We start from the raw sequence: 13,000 nt of genomic DNA, 5'->3' as shown, positions 1-13,000 counted from the left end.
TTTTTAATGTATGAACTGGCCCCTACTTATCCACTCAAAAAGCCAAGACAGAAGCATTTGTGAATAAAGACATCTACAGGTAGTAGGAAATCTCTGATCAACCCAAACCAACTCGGTCTCCATGATACAACTGTCCTCTGCTCTCAGAATGTATCACTGCCTTTCCCTGAACTGTGATTGAAATCACCGGACTCAGCGTTTGTGACTCTGCCATCACCCCCCACCCCGAGCCCTGGGAACCAAGGGCTTCTCTGGTGGCTCAGACAGTAAAGAATCTGCCTGCAATGCAGGAGACCCAGGTTTGATCCCTGGGTTGGGAAGATCCCCTGCAGAAGGGAATGGCAATCCACTCCAGTGTTCTTGCCTGGAGGATTTCATGGACAGAGGAGCCTGGCGGGCTACTATCCATGGGGTTGCAAAGAATCAGACTTGACTGAGCAACTAACGCACTGTGCCTGGACCTGGATTGTCAGGTTAAATAAAGATAGTGTAGTAGATGCTTTGCACAGCTTGTTTTGCTGCTACTTCTGTTATAAAAGAAGTGTACAATTTTCTGATACTCATGCCTAGCCTTTTGCGAAAAGGAACTATTGCTCATCTTGGTGCAGATTAAGTAGGCTCATTGAGAGAGCATCCAGTAAACTCCATGTGTAATGTGTGAAGGGCTCTGTGTGGGACAGCCGTGTTCTGGTCTCCTTAGCAGCTTGTAGAAAATATGCTTCTTTGACCTATGGCTCACCACAAAGCTTAACCTTCCATCCTGACTTGTAACAGCAGCTAGTAAATTAAAAACGAACAGGCAGAGGAACCAGAGATCAAATTGCCAACATCCACTGGATCACTGAAAAAGCAAGGGAGTTCCAGAAAAACATCTATTTCTGCTTTATTGACTATGCCAAAGCCCTTGACTGTGTGGATCACAATAAACTGTGGAAAGTTCTGAAAGAGATGGAAATACCAGACCACCTGACCTGCCTCTTGAAACCTGTATGCAGGTCAGGAAGCAACAGTTAGAACTGGACATGGAACAACAGACTGGTTCCAAATAGGAAAAGGAGTACGTCAAGGCTGTATATTGTCACCCTGCTTATTTAACTTCAATGCAGAGTACATCATGAGAAACGCTGGGCTGCAAGAAGCACAAGCTGGAATCAAGATTGCCGGGAAAAATATCAATAACCTCAGATATGCAGATGACATTCCCTTATGGCAGAAAGTGAAGAAGAACTAAAGAGCCTCTTGATGAAAGTGAAAGAGGAGAGTGAAAAAGTTGGCTTAAAGCTTAACATTAAGAAAACTAAGATCATGGCATCTGGTCCCATCACTTCATGGAAAATAGATGGGGGAACAGTGGAAACAGTGTCAGACTTTATTTTGGGGGGCTCCAAAATCACTGCAGATGGTGATTGCAGCCATGAAATTAAAAGACACTCGCTCCTTGGAAGGAAAGTTATGACCAACCTAGACAGCATATTAAAAAGCAGAGCTTTGCTAACAAAGGTCCGTCTAGTCAAGGCTACAGTTTTTCCAGTGGTCATGTATGGATGTGAGAGTTGGACTGTAAAGAAAGCTGAGTGCTGAAGAATTGATGCTTTTGAACTGTGGTGTTGGAGAAGACTCTTGAGAGTCCCTTGGACTGCAAGGAGATCCAACCAGTCCATCCTAAAGGAGATCAGTCCTGGGTGTTCATTGGAAGGACTGATGCTGAAGCTGAAACTCTGATACTTTGGCCACCTGATGTGAAGAACTGACTCATTTGAAAAGACCCTGATGCTGGAAAAGATTGAAGAGGGGAGGAGAAGGGGATGACAGAGGATGAGATGGCTGGATGGCATCACCGACTCGATGGACATGAGTTTGAGTGGACTCCAGGAGTTGGTGATGGACAGGGAGGCCTGGCGTGCTGCAGTCCATGGGGTCGCAAAGAGTCTCACACGACTGAGTGACTGAACTGAACTGAACTGAACTGAAGGACACTAATCTACATAAGAGAGTTGGCACAGTGCTGTTTCTCAGAATTAGGCAAAATTTGTTTAATGTGGCTCTGTCATTAAGTAAATAAACGAAACAAAGGAAGACAAAAAGGATAATGGAAACTGGTTAGAGAAGAAATGAACCAGTAGTCCATATGTTTGATTTTGTCAGGCATCAGCCTCATCTCTCATGATTCTTTCTTCGATCATATAGAAGATCTATCACAGCTCTTTACCCAACCAATGTGAACCAATGAGACAAAACCATTTTTAAAACTTCTTACTGATATAAAATACATATATTGAAATGCATATTTATCATAAGCATATACCTTGATGAATTTTTCCCAAACTGAAAAGACTTGTGAAATCAGCACCCAGATCCAAAACAAACATGACCAGGGCTTCCCTGGTCATGCAGTGGACAAGGGTTTCATGCCTGGTCCAGGAAGATTCCACACGCTGTGGATCAACTAAGTCTGCGCATCACATTTACTGAGCCTGAGTGCTGCAGCTGCTGAAGCCCATGTACCTAGAGCTGGAGCAACAAGGGCAGCCATCACAGTGAGAAGCACATTCACTGCAGTGAAGAGCAGGCCCTGCTTGACTAGAGAAGCTTGTGCAAAGCCCTGACGACAGTGCAGCCATAAATAAGTGAAACGCAACCAGGCCCCTAAACAGCCTCCCCTGTTCCCATCTAGTCATAAGGTCACCATCCTGAATTCCAACAGCACGGCTTACTTGGTCCTCCTTTTGCAATTTATACCAATGGAATCATACAGCAGGTACTTTCTTTCATATCTGACATTTTGCCGAATATTTTTTTTAAAAGAATTACCCTATTGTGTATACCTGTAGGCCATTTATTCTCAATGTTGTATAAAATTCCATGGAGTAAATATGTCATAATTTATTTATACACTGATAGACATCTGGATAATATCCAGTTTGGTTTGGGACTACTATGAATAACACTGCAATGAACATTCCAGTGAAGAAGTCTTTTTGTGAAAGCAAGTACATATGTATTTTTGTCTATATATATATATATGTGAGAGAGGGATGTATATATATATATACACACACACACACACATACATAGAGAGAGAGAGAGGAATTAGTTGAGTGCTGAAGAGTTTTACAAAGTGGTTGTATAAATTCACACTACTACGGGCAGTGTGTAAAGATTTGAGTTGCTACTATCTTTGCCGATATTTGGAATTTTATGTCTTTATTGCTTTAGTCAGTTTGTTGACTGTTTAACAATATTATATTGTACTTCAATTTGCATTTTCTTGGTTACTAATGAACCATGTATATTTGAGCATGTTTTCACATGCTTATTGGCCACTTTAATATCCCCTTTATGAAATACCTGTTCAAGTCTTTTAACCCATTTCTCTACTGAGTTGTCTACTTTTTTCTTACTGACTTGTTGGAGTTCTTTATAGTCTCTAAATAGGTATCTTTTTCTTCCCTGGTAGCTTGAACCTTTACTCTCCCAATGTTGTCCTCTGATGAACTGAAGCACTTAATTTAATTCTGTTGAAAATTTTTTATTGAAGTATGGTTGATTTACAATATTATATTAATTTCAGGTGTATGCATAGTGATTCATTATTTTTATAGATTATCTTCCATTAGAAGATATTGCAAAATAATGACTGTTATTCCATTTTGTAAAATATATCTTTATTGCTTATCTGTTATACACATAGTAGCTTGTATCTTTTAATCTTCTACTCCTGCCTTGCCCATTTTCCCTTCCCTCTCCCCACTGGTAAGCCCTAGTTTCTTATCTATATCTGTGAGTCTGTTTCTGGTTCTGCTATATATATTCATTTGTTTTATTTTTTAGATTCCAAGTGTAAGTGATAACATGTAGTATTTGCTTTTCTCTGTCTGATCTGTTTCACTAAGCATAATATTTCCTAGGTCTATCCATGTAGCTGCAAATGGCATTATTTCATTCTTTCTTAAAATTAATTTATTTTTGACTGTGCTGGGTTTTTATTGTTGTCCACAGGCTTTTCTCTAGTTGCAGCAAGAGGGGGCTAATCTCTAATTACCATGCATGGAATTCTTATTGCGGTGACTTCTCTTGTTGTAGAGCATGGGCTCTAGGGCACGCAGCCTTCAGTAGTTGTGGCTCCTGGGCTCTAGAGCACAGGCTCAGTAGTTGAGGCACATGGGCTTGGTTGCATCACAGCATGTAGGATCTTCCCAGATCAGGGATCAAACACATATCCCTTGCATTGGCAGACAGATTCTTTACCGCTGAGCCACCAGGGAAGCCCTATTTCTTTCTTTTTATTTATTTATTTATTTATTTTATTTATTTTTTTTTATTTCTTTCTTTTTTATGGCTAATATTCCATTGTATATTTGTATCACATCTTCTCATCCATTTATCTGTTGATGAATACTTAGGTAGCCTCCATATCTTGGCTATTGTATGGAATAGAATACAATATCCCATACAATGAGCAGTGCTCCTATGAACATTGGATGTGCATGTATCTTTTTGAATGAGTGTTTTCTTTGTTCCAGATATATACCCAGGAATGGAGTTGCTGGATCGTATGGTAGTACTATTTTTAGTTTTTTGAGGAAACTCCATATTATTTTCTGCAGTGGCTACACCAACTTACATTCTTACCAACCGTGTACCAGGGTTCCCTTTTCTCCACATCCTCACCAGCATTTGTTATTTGTAGACTTTTTGATGGTAGCCATTCTGAAAGGAGTGAAGTGATGCCTCATTGTGGTTCTTATTTGTATTTCTCTAATATTTAGCAATATAGAACATCTTTTTCTTGAGCTGGTTGACCATCTGTCTGTGTTCTTTTGAAAAATGTCAATTCAGGTCCTCTGACCAGTTTTTGACTGGGTTGTTTGGTTTTTATATTGCCATATGAATAAGTTAGTGTCATATGAATAAATTAGTGTCATACTGTTAAATATTTATAACCTCAAAATGCTGTTTTCTGGCAGACCAACTTTAGATTTAAAGATGGTTGCGTTATGGTCTGGGGTTTTCCAGTAGTCATGTATGGATGTGAGAGGTGGTCTATAAAGAAAGTTGAGCACCAAAGAATTGATGCTTTTGAACTGTGGTATTGGAGAAGGCTCTTGAGAGTCTCTTGGACTACAAGGAGATAAAACCAGTCAATCCTAAAGGAAATCAGTCCTGAATATTCATTGGAAGGACTGATGCTGAAGCTGAAACTCCAGCACTTTGGCCACTGGATGCAAAGAACTTACTCATTGGAAAAGACCCTGATGCTGGAAAAGATTGAAGGCAGGAGGAGAAGGGGATGACCAAGAATGAGATGCTTGGGTGGCATCACCGACTCAATGGACATGAGTTTGAGCAAGCTCTGGGAGTTGTGATGGACAGGGAAGCCTGGCGTGCTGCAGTCCATGGGGTTACAAAGATTCGGACACAACTGAACGACTGAACTGAACTGAACTGAGAGTTAAAGCAGAGTTTCTAAAAGTTTTTCTTTTAGTCTGATGTCAAGGATTATGCAGCTCAATTCTTTACTTTGAGGAGCCCCAGGTTCATCCTCTATATCTGCTGTCTCCTCTAGTCCCTGGAGAAAGGACCAAGTACCCTAAATAATATTTGTCCCTTTTTAACATTTCCATCCCAGTTAATTACAGAAAAAGTTTATTATACAATAAAGTGCTATAAACAAACAAAATTGTCACAAGAAATACCTCCAAGAATTATACAGGACTAAAAATAAGAGATTGCAGTGTTTTGCTTCCAGACATGCAAAGATTTGTTAAACCATTGCGTGTGTGCTAAGTCACTTGAGTCATGTCCGATCCTTTGCAACCGTATGCACTGTAGCCCACCAGGCTCCTCTATCTATGGGGTTCTCTAGGCAAGAATACTGGAGTAGGTCGCCATGCCCTCCTCCAGGGAATATTTCTGACCCAGGAATTGAACCCATGCCTCTTAGGTCTCCTGCATTAGCAAGTGGGTTCTTTACCACAAGAGCCACCTTTAAATGCTAGTGTATTTGGTTAGATAGTCAGTGACTCAACAGTAGATTCAGTTTTATTCATCTTTACCAGCCTTCATGATTCCTAGCACATTGCTGCATGTGAAGTCCACATACAATGTATACTTGTGGACTTTGATTTTTGAAACTGTAAAGTGTCAGTTTAAAGTCATCTCTTCTTCATTTTCTATGTACCTAGAACTTGGAAAATGGATCTTTTAGTTGTAACCCTTTCTCTCTAGATTTGTTCTTTTGCCTAACACAAAGTGATAAAACGGAAGGAAAACAAACTCAAAACATTAAAACGTTTTCAAGTACCAAATCTTTCCTCTAGTAATGTGTAAACAGATAACTTAAGACCGCCTCCTCTCATTTTTTATGGGTTAAATTTTCTCTCAATGTGATCTTGTTTTATTTTGAAATGCAAATATTTTTAAAAGGATACATTGCAAGCAACTGGAAAATTGGTTTTAAGCACATGTAATATAAGATTTCACAAATGTTGAGGGTCATGGTGTTATTTCCATGACTATGAGATTTCATAAACACATCATATAACAGCTCTTCATGGTTTAGTATCTTTCTGCATCACTGAGGTGGCTCATTAAACACAAAGGTATTTTCTACCCATTACTGTAGATAACTATGTTTTGTTGCATTTTAAATGGATATTTTACACATAGATCTGTGCAAAGTGTAAATATACCCCCTCGGGTTCTATATCTGCTCTAAGTACATCTAGATTGAGCACTGTTTGATCCCAATGAACCTACAGCTAGCCCTATGGAGGTAAACTGATAACACATATAAAATCAGTTATTTTCTCTGTGCTACATTTAGAGTATTTGCTGCTTTAACTACTGAATTAATAGAAATTTCATTGCCTCTTCAACCTAGGTCAGTATTAATTCTGTTGATTGATCTTTAACATACAGCTGAATTAAAACTGTAGGGGAAAAAATCTCTTTTTCTTATTAGACTGCTGGAAAAAAAAAAAAAAACCCTCTCATATTCTGTGATATCTGTTTCTCATTTGTCTTTGGGGAAAGGAATGCCAAAGAGTTGCCTTGTTTCCCCCTTCAGACATTCAGAACCTCACCAAACTGCCGTCAAACCAGGATGCACACCCCAACATGTGACTTTTTTTTGTCCTCAGGATCATAGTCAATAAATTTGATTAGTTTGTAAAGCATTCCAAGCCACCAGCCCACAAAGCAGGTTGAGCCAATATCTTCCCTCACTCCCCGTTCCTTCTAGACCACCAGGGCTCTGGTTTGTATTTTTAAACCTGGGTTAAATTGTGGCATAACCACAAACCATTGTATGCTATTAACAGTGGGGTTCCAGTGAATGACTGACAAACAAAATCTTAGCACACAAACTCTACTCCTCTCAATGGTAAACACATGTTATTAATGAAACGTTTCTAACGGGCCCAGGCAGTTTGAAGTCTGTCTTGACTGACAACACCGTATTTTGCTATCTGGGCTAAACAAACAAAATAAAACTTTGAAAAATAGTACTTTAGATAAATACGTTTTGGTGCATCACTTACATATCATTGGCCACTCTGGATTCTGAATTTAACCTTCTCACCTCAAAACCTGGATTAGAGGGTAATATTCATATTTCTCCAGGGTTCAAAGACAGTGGATAGTTCCAGTATCTTTCTTAAGAAGATCTGGGTGATGTTATTCATCCAAGGGTCTTACATGGGTCACAGCAGGGAGATCCAGGTGAATATCGATTTATGTACTGTTCCAAGACTCAGAATCCAGTTGCTTTGAGAGACTTGTTGCTGGGAGGTAGGGTGCTAAATAAAGATCAGGTTTGATTCATCCTTAGCTTCCTCTAAATTCATGAGGTAAGTGAGTGGAGACTTTGTTCAGTATATTTGATGTTTTCCTTTATCAGTGACACTGGCTTCTTAGTGTGTAGGCATCCATGAAAATAGACAGTGAGTCTTTTGTGTGACTTTTCCAAACTCCTGTTTAACATAAAGGGATAGCAAACCCCAAACCAAATAAAACAACACTGGCATCACATTTGAGATGTCTTTGAAACATTCCAATGTTTTGGACCACCAAACTCGAACCCACGATGGTTGCGTTGCGTTTTGATCAAATTGGGCAGTGCAGCCTCAGGCTGGTTTGCATTTCTTCCCTTCCAATTTACCCTGACTCTGTTAGAGTAACCAGAGAATTACAGAAGAACAATGTGTCGTTAATCTGCTCCATAGCGTTCTTTTGAAAAGGAATTGAGTAGTGAGGAGGCAGGACTCTAATTTCAGAGTGATACTGGTCAAAAGAGTTCCTAATGGCAAACGTTTCAGGGGTAGATTGTCACTGTTTATAACCACATCGATGTGGCCAACCAAAGGTAAATACTTTATGCAAACCACATATCCATGCTGTAAATTATTCTTCTCCCCGAGTTAACTGGGTTACTTGCTTTCCACTGAATTGATCAGGCCAAAAATTAAGCTGCGTGTACCCTAACATAGTTTAAGGGCAACACTGAAGAAGAAACATCTAGAATATGCACTGATGGACAAGGGTGTCAGTGAATGAGTTTAACCAACTCCACCCACTCGGTTTCTTTTCTGGTCTCTGTTCCATGATGCTTTATTCCCAACTATGTTGCTCATCCTGCTCACAGTGCCATGCTTTTTGCACTATTTGCTGAACCCAGGGTAGGCAAGGCGTGAGCTAGGAAGCTGGAAGGAGACTCGAGGAGCCATAGGAAGTACAGACAACATTTCTTCTCTCCTGGCTGGCAGGGCAGCTGGAACACAGCCTCTCTCCTGACTGATGCAACAGCTGTAGCTGCAACCACAGCATGACTATAACATAATCTCACACAACATAACCATGATGCCACCCCAACATAGCCCCAAGGCAGCAGCAGCCAGGGCTTTCATGGTAAAACTCATACAGACCTATTGCACAAGTAGCCCGTGACCAAGCAAGGACCTCGTGACACACACACTCAGCGCTATAAGTGATCTCAGCCGTTATACAACCATGCAATCATTGTTTACGGAACATGGGGTAAGAGGGTGTTAGAGCGTGCGGCGGGAGAGCCTGACTGGCACCATCTTGTTAATTTCCCCACGCCCACCAAGAGGACGGTCTGTTTTCAGCCTTCCCTTTGCCCAGTTAGCTTGCCTGTGACCTGTGCGATCCTTCTACTTGCTGCAGGGGTCCTTACTGCTGAATTTTCTCGGGAAATGGGAATCCTGGCACCATGATTTTGGTGTCCAGGATCTTCTTCTTGCTCTCAGGGTCTATAGAATTCTAACCTGCAAAGCAGACTCTTCCAAATGAAAATATTCTCCCCTTCCCACAATGGTGGACTTGATCATTTAAAAATCCTCCGTTCAAAGTGGTAATGATGAACACAAACCCTCTGAGGGTGTTTTTTCAAAATAGAGTGCATGGAAAGACCCAGCCTAAAAACGCACTCACAGGTGAGTAGTAATTGACGAACACTGAAGACGACAGAAGGAATGAACGAAGGCTGCCAGCTGTCCCTTCCTGCCTTACCCCACGGTTGAGTAACTGCGCCAATGCTGCCTGGAGCCCGTTTAATCTTCCCTACCTGAATTCCTTGTGTTCAGAAATTATACCTTATAGTCTATTTACTCACATTCCCATTTCTCAGTGTAAAATAAAACATAAAGCTCCAAATTTGGACCTTGATTGAAGAAGCTTGCTCTATATTTATTTGATTTGACTAGGAGAGAAAAATGAAGGATGCCTCTATGTTTTCTGATACAGAATTAAAGAATTCCAGAATTTTACAACAGGTAGGGACTCAAGGAACTCAAGCCAAAGAAATTTAAATGATTCATAACAGAATGAAGACTAGGATCTAAATCTCTCTGACTTTTCAGTGCTTGATTCTTATGTGGTATCCTGTATTGCACTACAAGTTATATTGTGTAAATTTTTAAACCAGGCTATTTGTAATATATTTAATGTAAAAGTGCTTATGTTATTGGTAACTTGATTGAATAGGATAAATAATGAGATGCATATATATATAAAGTCGTGGGGAATCAGAGACGAGACTTTAAGTATACTTTCAATTTGTTCTTTTAAATTTGATATGCTTACAAATTTCAGGACAAGCAAAAGCTATTATGTCATCACCTCAGTATTAGGAAACTAGCCACAGTAAAACATCAATATCCATTTCATCCTTGGGTTTTAAAATGTTGAGTGGTCTATTGTAAAGTTAAAAATGAATTCAAAGATTTAGCAGAAGATGAGCCTGGATGAGACAAATGTTCCTTCCATGAGTAATTCTCAGCTCTTAAACTACATGAAGCACTACAGCATCACCATCTATTTTATTCATTCATTCATTCATTTCACGAGCATTTATGAAGCATTTATTATAAGCCAGATAGCATGCTAGGCACTGAGAAACAGACAAAGTGGAAGAGAGCATTTATGCCTGGGGCAGTGACCATTATATCCTAACCTTTATTTGTCTTCTCTTTTGTCAGGGCACACAACTAGACTGCACTTTCCAGTCTCCGTTACCATGTTCTGGCCAACAGAATGAAAGTAAAAGTGTTCTGTGCCCCTTTCAGGCCTGCTCTATAAATATATTCTTCATGATTCCCTCATCTCTCTCTGTCTCATCTGTCACATACATGGAGAGGATGCGAAGGACCTAACAGAGAGATGGGGATCACAAGAAAATGGGAGCTTGGGTTCCTGAGCAGCTGAGTAAAGCAGTGGTTCTTCCCATGACCAGAAACCTACACTGGACGATGACTCAAGCAAACAGTAAACTTCATTGTGTTAAGTCACTAAGATGCACTAAGTGTTTGTTAGAGCAGTTAGTCAACTATGCCAGTTTTTCTATACGTATAACAGCACCATAGTTAGTGGCTTGGGACAAACACTGTACTGTGTGTTGGCGATTTGGACAGGGCTCAGCAATCTCTTGGGGGGCTTCCCAGATGGTGCTAGTGGTAAAGAACCTGCCTGACAATGCAGGAGATGTAAGAGATGTAGGTTCAATCCCTGGCTCAGGAAGATCCCCTGGGGAAGAAAATTGCAACCCACTCTGGTATTCTGGCCTGGAGAATCCCATGGACAGAGAGCCTGGCGGACGACAGTCCATGGAGTCGCAAAAAGTCGGACACAACTGAAGTGATTTAACATGAAGCACAGAAATCTCACTCCTGGGCATATTGTTGCTATGTTCAGTCGCTCAGTTGTGTCCAACTCTTTGCGACCCCTTGGACTGCAGCACTCCAGGCTTCCCTGTCCTTCACCATCTCCCGGAGCTTGCTCAAACTCATGTCCATTGAGTTGGTGATGCCATCCAACCATCTTGTCCTCTGTTGTCCCCTTCTCCTCCTGCTTTCAATCTTTCCCAGCATCAGTTAGCTCTGTTTAAGTTAGCCAAAAGCCTTAGAGCTTGTATAAAATTACTGTGTGCCATAATCCCAACCACCACTAGATGAAGACACTGAAACTGAAGATTAGTCCTTCCTGATTTTGAGGCTTTACTCTTGATATTCCTCTAAAAAGAGACCAAAGTAATTGTGAAGATGCATTGTATCTGCAGAGTAATTGCAAGTTACCATAGTCACATCACCGCAAAAGCCAGATTCTTCAGACAGACCCGAGAGGTTTATCTTCTGTGAGAGGTTGCTCAGAGACAGGGAAGAAATCTCCTCTGTTCCAATTACTATTGCTTTGAAATAAATCAGCTTAAAATGTAGCAACTTCAACTACTTTTTATTATCTCATTGAGTTTGGTGGGTCAAGAATTCAGACAGGGCACAGTAGGTACAGCTCCATGTGGTCTAGTCTTCAACTGGGGAGACCCAATGGCTTTGGACTGAAATCATCTGAAGACTCATTGACTCACGTCTGGAGCCTGGACTGGAATGGCTGGAAAATGAGGATGGCTGACCGGAGTGTCTATACTCTCACCTCTCTGTATGGCCTGGCTTCCACACAGCATAGCTGTCTCAGGGTTGGCAGTTTCTGGCACCAAAAGCCAGTGTTCTAGAAAATAAGATAGAAGCTGCATTGCTTTTTTTAGATTCCTAGCTGTTTTTATTTTTTTAATTAATTACTTTGTTTTGGGCTATACCACATGACATGTGGGACCCTAGTTCTTTGACCAGTTATCAAACCCACATTCCTTGCATTGGAAGGACAGAGTCTTAACCACTGGACTGTCAGGGAAGGCCTGAACTGCATTACCACTTAGGGCCCAGGCTTAAGAGTCATAGAAGTCACTCCTGCCATACCCTATTGCTAAAAGAAATCAGAAAGCCATACAGATTCAAGGAGAGGGAACATAGACCTCTACCTCTCAATGGGAGAAATTTCAAAGGATTTTGGAACCATGTTTGAAAGCCATCTAATTTTGTTCTCATAGCTTATCTCTAATGTTCATTTCTCCTTTTCAGCCTGAGGACTTTGTTTGTCATTAGTCTGAGGCCCAGGGTGGGATGAGAAATAAGGGATGAGGAATATTTGCTCTGACTCATGATGTCTTCTTCAAAATATTTTATCCACGCTATGAGTCCTTTCCATTCACCGACAGACTGAATGTTTTGAAACTCAAAAGCCAGAAAGAGGCAGAAAGAACACTCTGCCTTTTGTTGTTGCAGTACTTCCCTGAGGTAGAAAGTCTTACAGATAAACCTAACTACTAGAAGGGGTGGAGGACCAGAGGGATAAGGGAAACACTGTGAGTGGGGGGCGGGGGGGGACCAGTTAATATTATTGAATGGAATTTTCTTTTATGTGTTTAACATTTAAATGTTATTCCACCAAAACTGCAACAAAACAAAACAAATACATAAAAATACGTACTTCTCTTATAATTTTGCTAAATAATACCACCATTCCTGTTTGGAGTGGCCTCTTTCTATGGGTATAACTTTGTCTCTCTTTCTTTAGCCCAATATCCTAGGAATATTCCAGCAAGTCTAAGGTATAGGAATCCCTACAGTTTAAGGTATATCAGAGTCGA

This window comes from Cervus canadensis, chromosome 1 (genome assembly GCF_019320065.1).
Source record: "Cervus canadensis isolate Bull #8, Minnesota chromosome 1, ASM1932006v1, whole genome shotgun sequence".
NCBI classification, from domain to species: Eukaryota; Metazoa; Chordata; class Mammalia; order Artiodactyla; family Cervidae; genus Cervus; species Cervus canadensis.
This window is presented reverse-complemented; position numbering follows the sequence as displayed.